We start from the raw sequence: 16,073 nt of genomic DNA, 5'->3' as shown, positions 1-16,073 counted from the left end.
ATATATGTTAATATTGTGAATAGTTTGCTCTTTTGTTGATTTTCTTGTTTGAGTTGGTAGTAGATTTTATCTTCTTGTTTTGTGCTTTTTGTTTTTGTTTCTCTACTATGAATTCTCATCCTTTTGGCTATGAGTGTGGTTACAATTATGTTGTAGGAAATGGTAATCTCAATGACAACATGCATCAAGGATGAAATAATCAAAGATGGAAGGAGTCTCAAGGACTTCATCACTCTTCGTGGCAACAACCTCCGGTTTCCTATAGGTATAATTCCCATCCTAATGCATGTCAATTCAATGGCTATAGTGAATTCCCTTGTGACTATCAACAACCACCATCATATGCCTATGAACCCCCTCCACAACATAACCCTAAACCATACTCACAAGCTCATTCTTACCAAATCCCTTCCTATGACCCTAATTCCTACCTACCATATCAACAACCATATGAGCCATATGAACCACATATAGAACCACCACCATTCCAACCTCAACACTTTCAAGAACCACCTCCTCCATACTATTACCAAGATGAACCACCTCCAATGTATGCAAATTTTCACCCACAAGATGAATTTTACTTTCAACCACAACCTACCATGGAAGAATATTCATGTCCAATGATCCAAAAGCAATATGATCTTACTCATGCTTGCAATGTGGAACAAGAATCAAGAGATCGCCTCAAGAAAACAATGTACCGGCTTCAAGCAACCATGGCGTGTGTTGTGCAACAAGTGGAAAAATTGGAGAGTGTTGAACCGCCACAACCCTACCAAGAAGAACCACCTTCCTATTATGACCCTTTTGACGAACGGATTCTTGCGTGGTCTAGAATTTTACAAATAAATTTTTGTTAAAAGTATAGCTTCTAAACCAACAAAAATTCTTTCGTACAAAAGTTTTGGTTGTCACAAGTAACAAACTCCTAATAAAATTGATAACCGAAGTATTTAAACCTTGGGTCGTCTCTCAAGGAATTGCAGGGAGGTATTCTTATTATTGGTTATGAGTTGTGTAAATTGGGGTTTTGGATTGAGAAATAAGAAGAGAAAATTCTAAAGAAAATAAATTAATAACAATAAAAAGCCTTGACTAGGAGAAGATTGATCTGAAGTTCTATCCATGTTGGATTTCCCAAGATTAATTAGTAATAGGTTGTTGTTCTACTTAGTTATACTTTATTGAGTAAAAGAAAGTCAAGTAAGTTGGAGGCCAATTTCTATTCACAAGTCCTAATCCTCTCCCTTGGGAAGGATTAGCGTTAGTAACTAGAGAGCTGGCCAACAACTTCCAATTACCAATTAACTCTTGAGTATTCCAACTCAAGGGTCTCAAATATTAATCAACTCCAAAGTTAAATTAAAAGCCTACTCCATTGACATGGATGCCAATTCCGCATTCATGAAAAGGGAGTAGAAAGAAGACATGATAATTGGAATAAAATTGGAAGTAATTAAATAAATAATAAAATTAAATTCATAAAAGCAATCCAATTGTAACTCTGAACAAGGATTAAGGATATGGAAGAATAAGTAACAAGTAAGGAAACAAACTAGAACGATGAAGTCTTCAATGGAAGTAGTGACTCTGTAAATATCCAATCCAAAAGCATAAAACTAGGAATCCTAAATCCTCTCCTCTCTCTGTAAAAACTACATCTAAAACCTAAAATTATGTGAATGAAAAAGTGTCTCATGAATGAATGGACTGATTTTCCCACTCTGTAGCCTCTAATCTGTATTTTCTGGGCCGAAAATTGGGTCAAAAATAGCCCAGAAATTGCCCCCAGCAATTTTTGATACGTCCAGCAGGCGGCACTATCACGCGTACGCATCGTCCACGCGTACGTGTGGATTGAATTTTCTCAAAGTCACATGTGCGCGTGATCCACGCGTGCGCGTCGCTTATCTTCGGGACAACTTTGACAAATTATATATCGTTGTGAAGCCCCATATGTTAACTTTCCAACGCAACTAGAACCGTCTCATTTGGATCTCTGTAGCTCAAGTTATGACCGTTTGAGTGCGAAGGGGTCAGGCTGGACAGCTTTAGCAGTTCCTTCAGTTTCTTGTATTCCTTCCACTTTTGCATGCTTCCTTTCCATACTCTAAACCATTCCTACCCTATAAACCCTGAAATCACTTAACACACAGATCAAGGCATCGAATGATAATAAGAGAGGATTAATAATTAGCAAATTTAAGGCCAAAGAAGCATGTTTTCAATCAAAGCACAGAATCAGGAAGAAAAATGTAAAACATGCGAATTATATGAATAAGTGTGAGAATAGTGGATAAAATCCACTAGATTAAGCATAGGATAAACCCTAAAAATGGGGTTTATCAACCTCCCCACACTTAAACATTAGCATGTCCTCATGCTAAGCTCAAAAGAACTAAAAGAGTGAAGAGGAATGGTAGAGAGTATGAAATGCAACCTATCTTTGTGAATGCAACTACATGTAAAATGTTTCTACCTACTTGGTTAAAAGTACACAAATCCTTCAAGAACAAATATGAACTGGATTTCACTAATTCAAATCACAAAATAAAGTACAAGTAGACTTGCAGAAGAAATTAGCTCATGAAAGCCGGGAACAAAGAATCGAGCATCGAATCCTCACTGGAAGTGTATGCACTCTAATCACTCAGGTGTTTAAGGTTCGATCTATCGGTTCTCTACTAATCTTGCTTTCTAAGACTTGCTTTTCTTCTACCAATCAACATAAATTTAATGCACAAATACACGTATCAAGAGGTCTTTTAAAGGTTGTAATGGGGTTAAGGTAAAGGTAGGATTGTATTTGGTCAAGTAGACTAAAATTTGAATCCTTAATTAACCTAAACTTACCACCTAACTTAAGACAATCCATGTAATTATAATGCAAAATCTAACTGCCTATTAACTATGTTTACCAAAATTCATGCATCCCAAATGTAGTACAGTACATATGCATTGATATTATTACTTACTTTGAGGCATTTTGTCCCCTTGTTATTATTTGCTCTTTTTCTTTTCTTTCTCTCTCTTTTTTTATTTTTTGTTTTCTTTTGTTTTTCTCAATGCATACGATTAAGACATTGAATGCAAGAATATATGCTCAACTATTGTTTTGCACATTTTCCACAAGAATACACAACACCCAATTTTCAAACCAAATGTTTTCAATCCCAATTTCTCCACACTTAAATCATGAACACTTTCACTAGTCTAAGCTAACCAAGGATTCAAATTAAGGACATTATTCTTATCCGCTTAGAGTTAATGATGTGCTAAAAAAAAGAACAAATGGGGTAAAATAGGCTCAAATTGGTTTGCAAAGGATAATGAAAGGTAAGGCCATATGGGTATGTAAGCTCAGTAAAATAAGGCCTCAATCATATAAGTGCATGCATACATCAAATAATGGAAATATAGAATTAAGCAAGACAAAGATCACAATTTTAGAGAGAACAATACACATCAAAAATAAAATATTGATTGATAAAATACAACCAATCAAATAGGCTCAAAATCTCACTGGTTTTGTGTGTTCGAGCTCTAAACCATGTTCCAAAATAATATTTCTTCAAACAAGTAACACAAAATTTTTTTAATTTAAATTAGTGAAATGCTATAAAACGTTTCTTGAAAAAGAAAATATTACTTCAACAAAGTAGTAGCTAAATGCACAAAATCAAAAAATATGCAAACAAACATGCAAATACAACAATTAACAAGGAAAATAAAGCATTGGTATTGAAATAGGAAATGGCTAACCCATGGAAGTCGGTATCGACCTCCCCACACTTAAAGATTACACCGTCCTCGGTGCATGCAAAGCTGTGCAGGTGGGTGGGGGTTGTGGTTCCTCAGCTGGTGCTCTTTGTAGAGGCTTGCTCTTTACTCTTCTTGGTGGCCATCCTGAAAAGGGAGAAGAGAAAGGGACATGAAGTCAAAGGGATAGAGCAAGGAAGAGGGCAGTATGAGTGATAATCATGCCAAAGTAAAGAAGAATGTCGTTAACACATGGTCGCGACTCCATGAAATTAGGACATCAATGGAAATATAGCATGATAAATTGAGGCAATTAAATGCAAGATGTTTATTGGCATGCTGGCAAAGGCATGAGTAGCATAGATCAAGCATTAAAAGCCAAAATGTATCATCAGTCGTAACAAACTAACAATAACATTTGTATTGATAATTATATTTAATTAATAAAATATTGGAAGGATTTTGTGAAAAACAAGCATTAGAGTAGAAGGATAGAATAATGAAGAATGCACAATGCCATACGGGCTTTTCACAAACACTCAGTATGCATGTAAAAATTCAAAAATTAATATTAATTGTCAAATCACCCTTGATGATATCCACAAGCTAAAGTATAATAATATAAGACTCAAATAAAGCTCCAACATCAATATAAAAGTTAATGCATGAAGAAAAAGAAAAGAATGGAAAAGAAACCATAAATAACTAAGCATGAAAGATAAAAATTGTTAAATGCAATAAGAAGAATGAAAAGGAAGAAAGGAGAATGGAATGAAAAATTGGGACGCGACGCGCGCGCGTGCATCACATGTGCCCGTGAGAACTGTTTCGCCATGCGACGCGTACGCATCGCCCACGCGTACGCGTGGGTGGTCTTGGAAGCAAAAAAAACGCGCACGCATTAGTGACGCGTACGCGTGGATGACCTTGTCCCTCTAGCACAGTTCCAGCGTGGGGGCAGCACAACTTTCTGTCCCACATGCTATTTACGCCGATTTCCCTATCCACGCGTGCGCGTGCTTGACGCGTACGCGTGGCTTTCCCTTGTGGCAAATTGACGCGCTCGCGTCATAGACACGTGCGCGTGGGTCAAATTGTGCACAGAGCACATCAGCCGCACGATTCCATCACAATTTTCTGTTCGTTGGATGGGGGAGTGAAACTACAATCGACGCCCACGCTTGGCCTGCGCGCACGCATGGTTTGCCCCCTACTTTTTTTTATTATGCAAAATGTAGAATGCAGTATGCAGATGCTAATACAAACATTATGAATGACACTAATAAAATTAAAATAAAATAAACTAGGAATAAAAGGAACGATTATACCATGGTGGGTTGTCTCCCACCTAGCACTTTTAGTTAAAGTCCTTAAGTTGGACATATGGTGAGCTCCTTGTCATGGTGGCTTGTGCTTGAACTCATCTTGGAATCTCCACCAATGTTTGCAATTCCAATAGTCTCTGGGATCCCAAACTAGGCACAAAGAGCCTTCAAGCAAGTTAAAACAAGTGACAAGGCCCCAAGAGTGTTGATTACTAGACTGAATTATGGGGTCCTAAACCATGCTTTTGCACCTGTCTTCTTGTTGATCATCATTATTCCAACCGGGTGGCAAGCAATTTGAATTCTCACTGAAGCGTCCAAACAACTTCCTAGACCTATTCAATCGAGCTCTACACCAATCCTTGCACTTCAACTTGGAGCGTGCAACCATATTGAACCTTGCATGACAACTCTTACATCTAACCATCTCCCTCTTACTCTTAAAGCCACAAAGAGCTTTAAGTTGCCCATCCGTTTCAAGTAGCCCATATTCAAGTGGAAAAATAAAAGTTAAGGGTATGAATTTTACCCACTTGAATGTTGTATTGGATGGTAATGGCTTTGGGGGAGAGGTCTCCAACAGCTTTGGCAAGGTGATTTCAAGCTCCATTCCCTTGAGCTCTTCCATCACAACTTCTACCTCTTTGCAAGCTTCTTCAATATCAACCTCTTCCTCTTGGGAGCTTCCTTCCACTTCAATTTCTTCTTCATTGCTCACCAAGGACATGGGAGGTTTTACTCCTTCTTCTTTAATCTCCATCTCTTGATTAACCTCTTCCAAGTCTTCAACCATGACATGTCTTGAAGGGTGTACACCCTCCTCAACATCAAATGCAACTGTCTTGGAGGGAGGCTCCATGACTTGACCTTCCCATGGAGGTTCTGCATCTCTGAAGTTCTCAACCACTTTCTCTTTAACTATTGCGGCTTCGTCCAATTGTTTTAGCATAAAATCGTACTCCTCCTTGATGATTTTCTTTCTATGACAAATCCCTTCAACTACTCCTTCATCTGCAAAGGTCTCTCTTACATTCACCTTTAGGGCCTCCACTAACTTCTTATGAAGTATGGATTCGCGAAGACGATCCCTTCTCTCTTGTTCCATGTCAATAGCATCATTGGGATCATGTTGCTCTTGGATTGATGGATATGGGTGCTCTTCTATGGAGGGTGGTAATGGGATGGAAAGATCATTATGTGGTTGAAAAGGAAGTGCACTAGAGCTTGAAGGTTGATTGTTGAGGGTATTCGGTGGTCCAATTTGGGCGACGAGAGCTTGTATAGCAGAGTTTAGATCGGTGAGTGCTTTCTCCATGGATGTTTGCCTTTGGTTCATAACTCTAAGAGTGTTGGTATCCAGTGGAGGTTCGAGTGGATAGGAGGGTTCATTAGTTGGGAGAAAGGGTTCATGGTAAGAAGTTGGTTCATCTTGATAAGGATAAGGAGATGGTGTATATTGAGGTGGTGGTTCTTGGGAGTAATTTTGATGGAATGGGGGTGGTTCTAAGTATGGTTTATAAGGTGGATAAGGGTCAGGGTCATATGGAGGTGAATGGTGGAAATGGGCTTGTGAGTATGGTGGTTCAAAGTTATGTTGAGGAGGGGGTTCATAGGCATATGGTGGTGGTTGTTGATAATCAAAAGAGTGCTCACTATAGCCGTTATCTTGGTATGCCTCTTGGAAGGGCTCTTGGTCATAGTATGTTGGTGGAGGTTGTTGCCAAGAGGGTTGATCAAATTCTTGTGGCTCCTCCCATCTTTGGTTGTCCCATCCTTGATGTATGTTCTCATTGTAATCACCTCTCCCTGCAACATAATTGTAACCAGACTTATAGCCAAAGTTGTGAGAGTTCATAGTAGTGAGAGAAAATAAAAACAAAAATTAATAAAAAGCAAATATTTACAATAACCAATAATAAGGCACACGTTTGCAATTTCCCAGCAATGGCACCATTTTGACGAGAGGACTTTTGCCAGTAAAAAATTTCACAAAAATAATCACGTTGTAAGTATAGCTTCTAAACCAACAAAAATCCTTTCGTACAAAAGTTTTGGTCGTCACAAAATTAATAATCGAAGTATTTAAACCTCGGGTCGTCTCTCAAGGAATTGCAGGGAGGTGTTCTTATTATTGGTTATGAGTTGTATAAATTGGGGTTTTGGATTGAGAAATAAGAAGAGAAAATTCCAAAGAAAATAAATTAATAACAATAAAAAGCCTTGACTAGGAGAAGATTGATCTGAAGTTCTATCCTTGTTGGATTTTTCAAGATTAATTAGTAATAGGTTGTTGTTCTACTTAGTTATCCTTTACTGAGTAAAAGAAAGTCAAGTAAGTTGGAAGCCAATTTCTATTCACAAGTCCTAATCCTCTTCCTTGGGAAGGATTAGCGTTAGTAACTAGAGAGCTGGCCAACAACTTCCAATTACCAATTAACTCTTGAGTATTCCAACTCAAGGGTCTCAAATATTAATCAACTCCAAAATCAAATTAAAAGCCTACTCCACTGACGTGGATGCCAATTCTGCATTCATGAAAAGGGAGTAAAAAGAAGACATGATAATTGGAATAAAATTGGAAGTAATTAAATAAATAATAAAATTAAATTCATAAAAGCAATCCAATTGTAACTCTGAATAAGGATTAAGGATATGGAACAATAAGTAACAAGTAAGTAAATAAAATAGAATGATGAAGTCTTCAACGGAAGTAGTGACTCTGTAAATATCCAATCCAAAAGCATAAAACTAGAAATCCTAAATCCTAGAGAGAGGAGAGAGCCTCTCTCTCTAAAAACTACATCTAAAACCTAAAATTATGTGAATGAAAAAGTGTCTCATGAATGAATGGACTAATTCCCCCACTCTGTAGCCTCTAATATGTGTTTTCTGGGGCAAAAACTGGGTCAAAAACAGTCCAAAAATTGCCCCCAGCAATTTCTGATACGTCCAGCACACGGCACTGTCACGCGTACGTGTCGTCCACGCGTACGTGTCGTCCACGCGTATGCGTGGATTGAATTTTTTCCAGGTCACGCATGCGCGTGATCCACGCGTGCGCATCGCCTATCTTTGGGGCAGCTGGTGCACAAAATTGCAATCACACTTTTGCAATCCCGCACAACTAACCAGCAAGTGCACTGGGTCGTCCAAGTAATACCTTACGTGAGTAAGGGTCGATCCCACGGAGATTGTCGGCTTGAAGCAAGCTATGGTTATCTTGTAAATCTTAGTCAGGATATCAATAATTATCAAGATTGATTGTGAAAAGCAAAAGAACATGAAATAAGTACTTGTTTTGCAGTAATGGAGAATAGGTTGAGGTTTTGGAGATGCTCCATCTTCTGAATCTCTGCTTTCCTACTGTCTTCTTCATCAAACACGCAAAGCTCCTTCCATGGCAAGCTGTATGTAGGGTTTCACCGTTGTCAGTGGCTACCTCCCATCCTCTCAGTGGAAATGTTCAACGCACCCTGTCACGGCACGGCTATCCATCTGTCGGTTCTCGATCAGGCCGGAATAGAATCCATTGATTCTTTTGCGTCTGTCACTAACGCCCCGCCTTCAGGAGTTTGAAGCTCGTCACAATCATTCAATCATTGAATCCTACTCAGAATACCACAGACAAGGTTTAGACCTTCCGGATTCTCTTGAATGCCGCCATCAGTTCTAGCTTATACCACGAAGATTCTGATTAAGGAATCCAAGAGACATCTACTCAATCTAAGGTAGAACGGAGGTGGTTGTCAGGCACACGTTCATAGTTGAGAATATGATGAGTGTCACGGATCATCACATTCATCCGGGTTAAGAACAAGTGATATCTTAGAATGGAAGCAAGCATGATTGAATAAGAAACAGTAGTAATTGCATTAATCCATCAAGACACAGCAGAGCTCCTCACCCCCAACCATGGGGTTTAGAGACTCATGCCGTGGAAGGTACACAAAGAAACGTGTAAAGTGTCATGAGGTACAGATACAATGTCAAAAGATCCTATTAATAGTGAACTAGTAACCTAAGGTTTACAGAAGCGAGTAAATGACAGAAAAATCCACTTCTGGGCCCACTTGGTATGTGCTTGGGCTGAGCATTGAAGCTTTCATGTGTAGAGACCTTTTCTGGAGTTAAACGCCAGCTTTCATGCCAGTTTGGGCGTTTAACTCCAAGTTTTATGCCAATTCCAGCGTTAAACGCTGGAAGTTCTGAGGCTGATTTGCAACGCCGGTTTGGGCCATCAAATCTCGGGAAAAGTATGGACTATTATACATTGCTGGAAAGCCCAGGATGTCTACTTTCCAATGCCGTTGAGAGAGCGCCAATTGGGCTTCTGTAGCTCCAGAAAATTCACTTCGAGTGCAGGGAGGTCAGAATCCAACAGCATCTGCAGTCCTTTTCAGCCTCTAAATCAGATTTTTGCTCAGATCCCTCAATTTCAGCCAGAAAATACCTGAAATCACAGAAAAACACACAAACTCATAGTAAAGTCCAGAAAAGTGAATTTTAGCTAAAAACTAATAAAAATATACTAAAAACTAACTAGATCATACTAAAAACATACTAAAAATAATGCCAAAAAGCGTATAAATTATCCGCTAATCACAACACCAAACTTAAATTGTTGCTTGTCCCCAAGCAACTGAAAATCAAAATAGAATAAAAAGAAGAGAATATACTATAGACTCCAAAATATCAAAGAAACATAGTTCCAATTAGATGAGCGGGACCAGTAGCTTTTTGCTTCCAAACAGTTTTGGCATCTCACTTTATCCTTTGAAGTTCGGAATGATTGGCATCTTTAGGAACTCAGAACTCAGATAGTGTTATTAATTCTCCTAGTTAAGTATAATGATTCTTGTACATAGCTAGTGTATGAGTCTTGGCTGTGGCACAAAGCACTCTGTCTTCCAGTATTACCACCGGATACATACATGCCACAGACACATAATTGGGTGAACCTTTTCAGATTGTGACTCAGCTTTGCTAGAGTCCCCAATTAGAGGTGTCCAGGGTTCTTAAGCACACTCTTTTTGCCTTGGTTCACAACTTTATTTCTTTCTTTCTTTTTTTTTTCGAAATTTTTTTTTGTATTCACTGCTTTTTCTTGCTTCAAGAATCAATTTGATGATTTTTCAGATCCTCAATAACAGTTCTCTTTTTCCCTTATTCTTTCAAGAGCCAACAATTTTTAACATTCTCAAAACAACAAATTCAAAAGACATATGCACTGTTCAAGCATTCATTCGGAAAGACAAAAATTATTGTCACCACATCAAACTAATTCAACTAGTTTCAAGGATAAATTCGAAATCTTGTACTTCTTGTTCTTTTGTGATTAAAGCATTTTTCATTTAAGAGAGGTGATGGATTCATAGGACATTCATAGCTTTAAGGCATAAACTTTAAATTTTATTATGAATTAAGAACAAAACTCAAAAATAGATATAAAATAAAACTAAAAATAGAAAGAAAAAATTAGAAAACAGAAAATTTAAATAGGCTCCTAATGATAGAGGTTATCACAGAGTTAGGACTCAACAACCTTGATTTTGAGAAGTGGATGCTCCCTCAGCTTGAGAGGAGAGCTTTTGGCGTTTCCACTCTTGGAGTTCACGCCCCTGCTTCTCTTGTTCCTTCAGCAATTTGCAGAGCATGCAGTTCTGATTCTGCTGTTCTTCCTTAAGTTGCTCCATAGTCTCTTGCAACTTGTTGATAGATGCTTCTAGGCTGGCCCAGTAGCCAATTTCAGGGAATTCAGGGAGGAACTCCTGCGCCCTTCTTTTGATAGAGTTGTCTTGCATTTGTCCTTTCATTGACTTCTTGGTGATTGGATGTTCAATGGGTATGAATTCATCTACTCCCATCTTTACCCCAGCCTCTTTACAGAGCAAGGAGATCAAGTTTGGGTAAGCCAGTTTGGCTTCAGTGGAATTTTTATTTGCAATTGTGTAGATCTCACAAGCAATCACATGATGAACCTCCACTTCTTTTCCAAGCATAATGCAATGAATCATCACTGCTCTCTTGATAGTGACCTCAGAACGGTTGCTAGTGGGCAATATGGAACGCCCAATAAAGTCTAGCCAACCTCTTGCAATTGGTTTGAGGTCTCCCCTCTTGAGTTGGTTTGGGACACCCTTTGAATTGGTTATCCACTTAGTTCCAGGGAGGCATATGTCCTCTAGAACTTGATCCAACCCTTTATCTGCTCTCACCATTCTCCTATTAAAGGATTCAGGATCATCTTGCAGTTGAGGTAACTTGAAGATTTCTCTTATTTTGTCCAGATGGAAGTACATAACTTTCCCTCTGACCATGGTTCTGTAGGTATGGTAAGCGGTTCCAGTCATTCTCTGCTTATCTGTTAGCCACAGATTTGAGTAGAATTCCTGAACCATATTCCTTCCAACCTTTATCTCAGGATTGGTTAGAACTTCCCATCCTCTGTTTCGAATTTGCTCTTGTATCCCCGGATATTCATCTTCTTTCAGATCAAATTTAACTTCCGGGATCACTGACCTCAGACCCATTATTTTGTGATAATGGTCTTCATGTTCTTTGGTTAAGAACTTCTCTTGATTCCAAATATTCTTTGGATTATTCTCTTTCTTTCCTCTTAAATTGGTTTGTTTTCCCTTAGGAGCCATGATCTTGATGACTCTTGGCTTAGTGATCACGGAAAAGCACACCAAACTTAGAGGTTTGCTTGTCCTCAAGCAAAAGAAAGGAAGGAGGAGAGAGAGGAGAAGAGCAAACTCGAATGGTGTGGGGGATTGGTGAGGCCGAACGTGTTTTTATAAGGGGGGGAAGGTGATTTCGAGAAAATTGAAAAGAGATTTGAGAAGATATGGAGAGAATTTGAGAAAAGGGTGAGTTTTTGAATAAGATTTGGGATTGATTTGAGAGGGATTTGAAGAATGATTTTGATTTGTGAGGATTTTAAAGTGAATGATGAAAGGTTGAGATAGGTTTATGTAGAAAAGTATGGGTAAGAAAAGGAAAGTTTGAAAAAATTTGATTGGAAAACAAAATCTTGGTCCCCCACCTTTCTGGCGTTAAACGCCCAGAATGGCACCCATTCTGGCGTTTAACGCCCATTTGTTGCCCCTTTTGGGCGTTTAACACCCAGCTAGGTGCCCTGGCTGGCGTTAAACGCCAGAATCTCCTTTGTCACTGGGCGTTTTGCTAAACGCCCAGGATGCTGCACACCTGGCGTTAAACGCCCAGAATGGTGCACATTCTGGCGTTTAACGCCCAAAATGGCATCTTTACTGGCGTTAAACGCCCAGAATGGTGCCCATTCTGGCGTTTAACGCCCAAAATGCCCCTTACTGGCGTTTTTTCGCCAGTAAGCTCTTTTTCTCTGCTTTTTGCGCTGAATCCTTCTGTAACTCTGTGAATTCCTTCATTTTTTGATACTTGCCTCTGTAAAAACAAATCATATAACCTCCTAATGATTGGGTTGCCTCCCAGCAAGCGCTTCTTTACTGTCTTTAGCTGGACATTTACTGAGAATCACTCAAGTCTCAGTTTTGAGCATTCCTGCTCAAAATTGCTTTCAAGATAATGCTTGACTCTCTGTCCATTAACAATGAACTTTTTGTCAGAATCAATATCCTGAAGTTCAATATATCTATATGGTGACACTCCTGTAATCACATACGGACCCCTCCACCGGGATTTAAGTTTTCCTGGAAACAATTTGAGCCTAGAGTTGAAGAGCAGAACTTTTTGTCCTGGCTCAAAGACTCTGGTTGGCAACTTCTTGTCATGCCACTTCTTTGCCTTTTCCTTATAAATTTTTGCATTTTCAAAGGCATTGAGTCTGAACTCCTCTAGCTCATTTAACTGGAGCAATCTTTTTTCACCAGCTAACTGAGCATCCATGTTTAGGAATCTGGTTGCCCAGTAGGCTTTATGTTCCAGTTCCACGGGCAGATGACATGCCTTCCCACAGATGTGTACACCAGTTGGTATGGAGAGGTTCCTATAGGAGTCTTGAATGCTGTTCTGTATGCCCACAGAGCATCATCCAAGCTCTTTGCCCAATCCTTTCTTCGGGCTATCACAGTCCGTTCTAGGATTCTTTTTAGCTCTCTGTTAGAGACTTCAGCTTGCCCATTTGTCTGTGGATGATACGGGGTTGCCACTTTGTGGCTAATTCCATATCTAACCATAGCAGAGTATAGCTGTCTATTGCAGAAATGAGTGCCCCCATCACTAATTAGTACTCTGGGAACACCAAACCTGCTGAAGATGTGTTTCTGGAGGAATTTCAGCACGGTCTTGGTATCATTAGTGGGTGTAGCAATTGCTTCTACCCACTTAGATACACAGTCCACTGCCACCAGAATGTAAGTGTTTGAGTATGATGGTGGGAATGGCCCCATGAAGTCAATTCCCCATACATCAAACAATTCTATCTCTAATATCCCTTGTTGAGGCATGGCATATCCGTGAGGTAAGTTACCAGCTCTTTGGCAACTGTCACAGTTACGCACAAACTCTCGAGAATCTTTATAGAGAGTAGGCCAGTAGAAGCCACATTGGAGGACTTTAGTGGCTGTTCGCTCACTTCCAAAATGTCCTCCATACTGTGATCCATGGCAATGCCATAGGATCCTTTGTGCTTCTTCTCTGGGTACACATCTGCGGATCATTCCGTCTGCACATCTCTTAAAGAGATATGGCTTATCCCATAGGTAGTACTTGGCATCTAAAATTAATTTCTTTCTTTGCACTCTGCTGTACTCCTGGGGTATGAACCTCACAGCTTTATAGTTTGCAATGTCTGCAAACCATGGAGCTTCCTGAATGGCAAAGAGTTGCTCATCTGGGAAAGTCTCAGAGATCTCAGTAGAAGGGAGGGACGTCCCAGCTACTGGTTCTATTTGGGACAGATGATCAGCTACTTGGTTCTCTGTCCCTTTTCTGTCTCTTATTTCTATATCAAACTCTTGCAGAAGCAACACCCATCTTATTAGCCTGGGTTTTGAATCCTGCTTTGTGAGTAAGTATTTAAGAGCAGCATGGTCAGTGTACACAATCACTTTGGATCCCACTAGATAGGATCTAAACTTGTCAATGGCATAGACCACTGCAAGTAACTCTTTTTCTGTGGTTGTGTAATTCTTCTGTGCGTCATTTAGAACACGGCTGGCATAATAAATGACGTGCAGAAGCTTGTTATGCCTCTGTCCCAACACTGCACCAATGGCATGGTCACTGGCATCACACATTAATTCAAATGGCAATGTCCAATCTGGTGCAGAGATGACTGGTGCTGTGACCAACTTAGCCTTCAGGGTCTCAAATGCCTGCAGACACTGTGTGTCAAACACAAATGGTGTGTCAGCAGCTAGCAGATTACTCAGAGGTTTTGCAATTTTTGAAAAATCTTTTATGAACCTTCTGTAGAATCCTGCATGCCCCAGAAAGCTTCTGATTGCCTTAACATTGGCAGGTGGTGGTAATTTTTCAATTACCTCTACCTTTGCCTTATCCACCTCTATTCCCCTGCTTGAAATTTTGTGCCCAAGGACAATTCCCTCAGTCACCATAAAGTGACATTTCTCCCAGTTTAAAACCAGGTTAGTCTCTTGGCACCTTTTCAGGACAAGTGCTAGGTGATTAAGACAGGAGCTGAATGAGTCTCCATATACTGAGAAGTCATCCATGAAGACTTCCAGAAATTTCTCTACCATATCTGAGAAGATAGAGAGCATGCACCTCTGAAAGGTTGCAGGTGCATTGCACAGACCAAAAGGCATCCTTCTGTAGGCAAACACACCAGAAGGGCAAGTAAATGCTATTTTCTCTTGGTCCTGAGGATCTACTGCAATTTGGTTGTAGCCTGAATAGCCATCCAAAAAGCAGTAATAATCATGACCAGCCAGTCTTTCTAGCATTTGGTCTATGAATGGTAAAAGAAAATGATCCTTTCTGGTGGCTGTATTGAGCCTTCTGTAGTCAATACACATACGCCACCCTGTGACTGTTCTTGTAGGAACCAGTTCATTTTTTTCATTATGAACCACTGTCATACCTCCCTTTTTAGGGACAACTTGGACAGGGCTCACCCAGGGGCTATCAGAAATAGGATAAATAATCCCAGCCTCTAGTAATTTAGTGACCTCTTTCTGCACCACCTCCTTCATGGCAGGATTTAGCCTCCTCTGTGGTTGGACCACTGGTTTGGCATTATCCTCCAACAGGATCTTGTGCATGCATCTGGCTGGGCTAATGCCCTTAAGATCACTTATGGACCACCCAAGAGCTGTCTTGTGTGTCCTTAGCACTTGAATCAGTGCTTCCTCTTCCTGTGGATTTAAAGCAGAGCTTATAATCACTGGAAAAGTGTCACCCTTTCCCAGAAATGCATACTTCAGGGATGGTGGTAGTGGTTTGAGTTCAGGTTTGGGAGGCTTATCCTCCTCCTGAGGAATTTTCGAAAATTCCTTTGTTTCCTGTGGTTCTTCTTGATCAGGCTGAGCATCCTTGAAGATGTCTTCAAGCTCTGATTCTAGGCTTTCAGTCATATTGATCTCTTCCACCAAAGAGTCAATAATGTCAGCGCCCATGCAGTCATTTGGTGTGTCTGGATGCTGCATAGCTTTCACAGCATTCAACTTGAACTCATCCTCATTGACTCTCAGGGTTACTTCCCCTTTTTGTACATCAATGAGAGTTCGTCCAGTTGCTAGGAAAGGTCTTCCTAGAATGAGAGTTGCACTCTTGTGCTCCTCCATTTCCAGTACCACAAAGCCAGTTGGAAAGGCAAATGGCCCAACCTTGACAATCATATCCTCTATTATGCCTGATGGATGTTTAATGGAGCCATCAGCAAGTTGGAGGCATATCCGGGTTGGTTTGACTTCTCCAGTCAACCCAAGCTTTCTGATAGTGGATGCAGGTATTAGATTGATGCTTGCTCCAAGATCACATAGGGCTGTCTTGGTGCAGGCACCTTCTAATGTGCATGGTATC

The sequence above is a fragment of the Arachis stenosperma genome, chromosome 4 (assembly GCF_014773155.1).
Source record: "Arachis stenosperma cultivar V10309 chromosome 4, arast.V10309.gnm1.PFL2, whole genome shotgun sequence".
Taxonomy (NCBI): Eukaryota; Viridiplantae; Streptophyta; class Magnoliopsida; order Fabales; family Fabaceae; genus Arachis; species Arachis stenosperma.
Note: the sequence above shows the minus strand (reverse complement) of the source record.